Source organism: Musca domestica, unplaced genomic scaffold (genome assembly GCF_030504385.1).
Source record: "Musca domestica strain aabys unplaced genomic scaffold, Musca_domestica.polishedcontigs.V.1.1 10, whole genome shotgun sequence".
Lineage (NCBI taxonomy): Eukaryota > Metazoa > Arthropoda > Insecta > Diptera > Muscidae > Musca > Musca domestica.
The window spans coordinates 17,630,476-17,638,054 of record NW_026712115.1 but is presented as its reverse complement, the minus strand read 5'-3'; the positions used below and the strand labels follow the sequence as shown (position 1 = coordinate 17,638,054).

At 33.6% G+C, this 7,579-nt stretch overlaps 1 protein-coding gene across 2 annotated transcripts in view; it reads left to right on the top strand.

The window, feature by feature from the left end:
- Positions 1 to 2,480: 2,480 nt before the first annotated feature.
- Positions 2,481 to 7,579, top strand: part of LOC109612410 (potassium voltage-gated channel subfamily H member 8) — a 1,874,382-nt gene continuing 1,869,283 nt past the window's right edge. The window contains exon 1 of one of the 2 annotated variants that reach the window (XM_059127170.1): positions 2,481 to 2,670. The gene's annotated coding sequence lies outside the window, so the exon portion shown is untranslated. Of the gene's footprint in view, positions 2,907 to 7,579 lie in introns of both variants that reach the window. The other variant, XM_059127167.1, reaches the window with a different exon arrangement.

Sequence of the window (7,579 nt, the reverse complement as noted above, 5' to 3'; positions counted from 1 at the left end):
CATTTCATCTCAATGTTTTTTTTATGCAAAGTAAAACATAAAACAATTCTGGGAAAAGGTTGTTTAACAGTCTTATGATAAATCCCAATATCGCTTTAATAACTGGGATTAAATTCCTCTATTTTATGTTCTATAAAATAGATTTCAGCTAAATAGCTTACAAATAGCTCTATATAGGTTCCATATCAATCCATATCACGGTATTTTGACGATTTTAGCCACATTTTCTAACGTAATAGTTTGGTATTTAGATTATATAATTTGGTAATTAGATTCTATAAAGGATTGTGGGCGAACATTGATTTATAAGTCCAAGTTTACTTATAGTCCCAAAGATGTTCAAAGTTCTTATGATTTAAGCTATATTTAGTTTTTGTTATTCGCAAAGCATAGCAGTCACTGTAGTAGAAGAATGTCCATGTACATACACGTTTTGGTATAGACCCATGTAACGGTACTTCCCTATATTTGGTATTAGCCACAAATATATGTATTGCCGGTCTTTCCGAGGCGAACAGTTTCTAACAGTTGCACACAAATCCGCAGGTCGCAAATTGTGCACAATGGTAACCCTGCTTGGCGAGTAACATTTGCAAAAGTTTACTTAAAATATAAAAGCATACGGCTCTCAAGATACTCATTGCTGTTAATAATAAAATAGGGGATGAAATATGCAGAGAAGCTACAAGTAGTATTCCCAGTGTCCATATATATATATATATATATATATATATATATATATATATATATATATATATATATATATATATATATATATATATATATATATATATATATATATATTTATGTATATATATATATATATATATATATATATATATATATATATATATATATATATATATATATATATATATTTATATATATATATATATATATATATATATATATATATATATATATATATATATATATTTATATATATATATATATATATATATATATATATATATATATATATATATATATATATATATATACTGTTTGAACAGTTTCAAACAGTTGCACACAAATCCGCAGGTCGCAAATTGTGCACAATGGTAACCCTGCTTGGCGACAAACATTTGCAAAAGTTTATTTAAAATACAAAAGCTTACGGCTCTCAAGATACTCATTGATGGTAATAAAACAGGGGATGAAATATGCAGGGAAGCTAAAATCATCCAAATACCGAATATCGGGGGTACCGTTATATGAGGGCTATACGAAGACGTGGATCTGCAAAACCCATTTCATGTCTGAGTCTGAAATATCCATTACGAACTTCTAATACCAATTTTGAAACAATTCCGATAAGTAATGTCGATAAAATCAACAACAACAATAACAACAATACCGAATATCGAGGGGTACAGTTATATGGGGGTTATACGAAGACGTGGACCTTCATAGCCCATTTTCAATACTAAAAGTCCTGCAGACATAATACACATTTGAGTTAATTTTTATCAACTTACTTCGTTTCGTTCGGAAGCTAGAGTGATTTCCCGGACGGACAGACGGATAGACGGACGGACATTGATAAATCGACATCGAATTTTATGCTGATAAAGAATATATACACTTTGTCGGGTCTAAAATGTAGAGAAAATGGTCTGAACTTTTGCTTATCGGACAGTTCGTACTTAAATGAAACTTGTGATAACGAAAAACAATTAATGTGTCCGACAACACCACTTTTTTAACTATTGGCAAGATGTAATAACCAGCCTAAGTGTTACAGCAATTTTTCATAAAAAATCGGATACATTTCATCTCAATGTTTTTTTATGCAAACTAAAACATAAAACAATTCTGGGAAAAGGTTGTTTAACAGTCTTATGATAAATCCCAATATCGCTTTAATAACTGGGATTAAATTCCTCTATTTTATGTTCTATAAAATAGATTTCAGCTAAATAGCTTACAAATAGCTCTATATAGGTTCCATATCAATCCATATCACGGTATTTTGACGATTTTAGCCACATTTTCTAACGTAATAGTTTGGTATTTAGATTATATAATTTGGTAATTAGATTCTATAAAGGATTGTGGGCGAACATTGATTTATAAGTCCAAGTTTACTTATAGTCCCAAAGATGTTCAATGTTCTTATAATTTAAGCTATATTTAGTTTTTGTTATTCGCAAAGCATAGCAGCCACTGTAGTAGAAGAATGTCCATGTACATACACGTTTTGGTATAGACCCATGTAACGGTACTTCCCTATATTTGGTATTAGCCAAAAATATATATTGCCGGTCTTTCCGAGGCGAACAGTTTCAAACAGTTGCACAGAAATCCGCAGGTCGTAAATTGTGCACAATGGTAACCCTGCTTGGCGACAAACATTTGCAAAAGTTTACTTAAAATACAAAAGCTTACGGCTCTCAAGATACTCATTGATGGTAATAATGAAATAGGGGATGAAATATGCAGGGAATCTACAAGTAGTATTTTCAGTGTCCATACATCCGTTGCAACAGTTGTTGCGAAAAAACCCGTCGCGTTGGTCTTTTATATTTATATTACCGAAGTAAAAATATACCTGCAAGAAAATTGAATGTGCGAAAAAAAAGTCTTGTTGTGTTAGTGAATTGTGATTTTTATGCAGATTCATAATTCAGCAGTTTCAATTTAAGAGCATAAAATAGTAACGTTAAAATTGTATGTATATAAGTTACAAGAAACCATATTTAACAGTTTCTGTGTTTTTGCTCGTTTCGAGGTTATTGCTGATAGAAATATTAAAAAGAAGAAGGTCTTAAGTTTGATAGTTATAAAGAAAATTTGTGTTGTCCTGAAATAGTGGTACAAATATAAGAAAGTGTATGGAAAAGTAAAATATAGAAATTGTATATCATAGTACAGAAGATATAGCACATTTAGCCTCAATTAATAAGGTAAATTATGTTCTTACATTAAAACTCTCTAACACGCACGCACATATAATATATATATATATATATATATATATATATATATATATATATATATATATATATATATATATATATATATATATATATATATATATATACATACATATATATATATATATATAGTTTACCAGTTGGCAGGATAAGTTCGAAAGTGGGCTATGTCGGTCCACGTTTTCGTATAGCCCCCATATAAAGGTACCTCCCGACAGTATTTACAGCACTTATTTCATATTTCGTATTGGGATATCTTAATGGTTACTACAACCTATAAAAAAATTTCGTATGCAGGTTTAGATCTTACCTATATAGCGGTACCTCCCGATATTCGATATTTTTATGTTTTAAGCTTTACGTTAAAAGACAAAGGGAAGATGGCCTGACCTGTTGCTTATCGGACAGTTCATACTTAAATGAAACTTGTAATAACGACAAACGATTTGTGTGTCCGACAACATTACTTTTTATCTATCGGCAAGATGTAATAACCGGCCTATGTCATTTAAACAAAAAGACCAGTGGCGACGCCCATGACATAGTGGCTAAGTTTTCACTTACCTACAAAACTTTGGTCCTGCGTGGAAAGCCCTAAAACAAACGCACGAAAATCCACGTATTTCGGTGAACCACCAACTTAAACTCTTATTTGACCTGCCAGTATTAGACTGTGAGAATAGTATAGGTTTAAAGAAGTTACAAAGGGGTATAAATGGGTGCATTGCGGCCATGTTAAATTATGACGTGTCAACTGAAGGCTGGGACCCTATTCTAGCGTTCATATGTCTTCAAAGGCTCCCCAAAAATAGCGTCACATTTTGGGAACAAAGTATCAAATATAAATCTGCTTTGTCTTCCTGGGAAGATTTGAATAATAATTATAATATAATTAATTATATAAAATAATTTGAATAATAATAATAATTTGACATAATTGTTGTTTAAATTGTCTGTCCCATACAATTGTAGTAAATGTAATAAAAGACATCAGCAACTTCTGACTGACTTTGATTGCAGCCACTACTGAAGTTAGGAACGTAGCTTTGTCCAATCAACCCGCTCAAAGTCGAAATGTCGTATTACGTACGGTAATGGTGAACATCGTTCACCAGGGTACCACGTACCCTGCCAGAGCATTAATTGACCCTGCTTCAGAATCTTCTTTTATTACAGATCGCTTACAGCACATTCTAGGCATCGCCTACACACCATTTCTGGTAATCAGACAGTTTCGACTACGTCGCGCAAGTTGTGTTAAATTTGTATAAGTTCTCCATTGGATGCTTCGCTTTCAATGGGAACTACTGTTTTTTACCTTCCATATCTAGCAATCTGTCTTTTTTCTGTCAATAGCTACTTCGTTCCTCGTTTGCCAAATCTACGTTCGGCTGATCCAAATTTGTTCAACAGTCGCCCTGTTGACCTTTTGCTGAGAGCAGATCTTCATTCGAAAATTCTGCTACAGGGAATTTACACTAATATCATTATCTGACGAAAAACCCTAACAAGATCCTTCTTCGTTTTTGGGAACTGGAGGAAGTTCCTAAACGTCCAATTTTGTCCAACCAGTTTTGTGAGGCAAATTGTAAACGTACCACACGTCGGGATTCAGAAGGCAGGTACGTGGTCAGCCTTCCCCTCAAGACAGAGTTAGTTGGACAGACAAACTTAGGATTTTCCGAAAAAAATTGTTTACGACAATTTCTTCGAAATAAAGCATCTCTTCTTCGAAGCCACAAATCAAGGCAGTCTACGACCAAGTGGTCCATGAGTATTGAGATTTGGATATATGAGGCCGGTAGTTGCCGCGTCAACAAACTCTACGGTTTGTTACCTCCCACACCATCCAGTAAAAAATCCCGACAAGCAGACTACCAAGCTTCGAGTGGTTTTCAACGCCTCAAATATAACTTCCAAGGGAAAAGTCTTACTGATATTCTACATGTGGGTTCCACTCTGCAATTAGACTTAGTATTCCTTATTCTTAGGTGGAGATTATTTAAATTTGTATATAATTGCGACACCACGCAGATGTATCGCCAAATTCGTGTCGATCCGGCACTTTTCCGGGGTTCTCCTCAAAAAACTGTTCAGGATTTTGAGTTGCAGACTAACAGGATATCATGACTTGCGTACAGGATATCATGACTTGCGTATAGCTTTATATTCTCCAAAACAGTTCTCATTGAAATTTATCCAATTCTCCCCTGCTTTACACCCTAATTGAAATGCGTGGTGTCATGACTCATGTCTCTTTCTTCAATAATTATTGTGACTCGTTAGAAGATTTCGCTTCGCTAGATAGGGCTCTTCGAGTCTTCTCCTATTTTAGATTTTTCCACCGGACTGCTCATAGAGGTCGACACATTTACAATGAGAAGGCCCTTAACAGGTCAGAGATAACAAGTAAAAAAAGCAGTAAATTCGGCCGGGCCGAACTTTTGAAACCATTTGAAAAAAATAAATTCAATTAAAAATTCAGTTAAAATCTTTAAAATACCTAATATCGAAAGGTGCCGATATATGGGGGATATACGATATTGTGGATCTATGTAGACAAATCTATATCTGGGGGTAAAGTACTCACAAAGAACTCCTTGTGTAGAATTTTACACAATTCCGTTGAAAAATGTGGCTAAAATCATCAAAATACCGAATATCGGGGGGTACCGTTATATGGGGGATATACGATATCGTGGACCGATATAGCCAATCTTCGACCTTGACCTGCCTGCAGACAAAAGACAGATCTGTGCAAAATTTTTGCTTCCTATCTTTATTCGTTTTGACTGTAGCGTGATTACAACAGACGGACAGACGGACGGGCATGGCTAAATCGTTTTGGAATTTTACGCTCAAGAATCAAGAATATATATACTTTGTTGGGTCTAAGATGATTATTTCGATGAGTTACAAACAGAATGACGAACTTAACTATGTATGGTGGAGGGTATAAAAACGGTTAGTTTACGTCAGGCTGTTTTATCTCAAAAAGTTCACTCTACAGATGAGTACCAGTCTTTGTCAGATAGGGTTCCCTTAAATGAAAATAGTTCTCTCTTACCCTTAAATCCATTTCTGGATGAATTCGGGGTAATTAGGCTTGTCGCAATCACCTACTCTGTCTTACACAGAAAGGTCCCTTTGATCTTAAAGCGAAATTGAAAATAATTTCAAAATAGTTCTTCGTAAAAGTCGTAACAACTTGTGTTCCACACTACAGTATCAGCAAATTTCATGGCAATTTATTTCCGCCGTAAAAGGTTTTAAATTGCATTTTCGTTAGCTAAGAACTTCAAATTTACGTTTGAAGAACTTTCTACGATTCTTTCCAGAATCGAAGCTTGTTTAAATTTACGTCCTTTATGTCCCATAAATGACAAACCCCAAAATATAGTAGCACTGACACCATGACACCTCCGGAGCCAGTAATTGACGAAGCGACTTTGCATCTGGTAAACCGATTTTGGAAAGAATTTTTAATAAATTTTTTTTTTGAAAATTTCCTTATTCATCCCAAATGGTGGTGGGTATTCAAAGTTCTGCCCGGCCGAACTTACTGTTTTTTTACGTGTTTACTATTATTTTTACATTTGTGACACATTGAAGTTGTTTTGTTTTGTGTAAAATATTTATGAAATTGCAATAAATGTGATTATAAAGTTCACCTTTTCCTTGCACTACCAGAGATTGTCTGTTTGACAGTTGACTAGGTTTTCTAGTGTCGGAAACTCGTAAAGTTTGAAGTAAAACAAGTAAAAAGCAACTAAGTTCGGCCGGGCCGAACTTTTAATTCCCTCCACTATTTGGAAGGAAGTTGAAAAATGTCTAAAAAACTTTCGGAAACTACCACTTAAATGAAAACTGTTATATGGAGACTATACGAAGACGTAGACCTTACGAAACTTTTTGTCATAGGGTATAGTACCTATTACGAACTTGAAATACCAAATATGAAACAATTCCGGTGGAAAATACGCCAAAATGATCATCGTGGGCCTGCATACAAAAATGTTAGACATAGGCTGTAGTACCCATTACGAACTTCAAATACGAAATTTGAAATAATTCCGGTAAATAATGTCGCTTAAAACATAAAAATATCGAATATCGGGAGGTACCGCTATATAGGTAAGATGTAAACCTGCATACGAAATTTTTTTATAGGTTGTAGTAACCATTAAGATATCCCAATACGAAATATGAAATAAGTGCTGTAAATACTGTCGGGAGGTACCTTTATATGGGGGCTATACGAAAACGTGGACCGACATAGCCCACTTTCGAACTTATCCTGCCAACTGGTAAACTATATATATATATATATGTATATATATATATATATATATATATATATATATATATATATATATATATATATATATATATATATATATATATATATATATATATATATATATATATATATATATATATATATATATATATATAATAAGTTCGAAAGTGGGCTATGTCGGTCCACGTTTTCGTATAGCCCCCATATAAAGGTACCTCCCGACAGTATTTACAGCACTTATTTCATATTTCGTATTGGGATATCTTAATGGTTACTACAACCTATAAAAAAATTTCGTATGCAGGTTTAGATCTTACCTATATAGCGGTACCGCCCGATATTC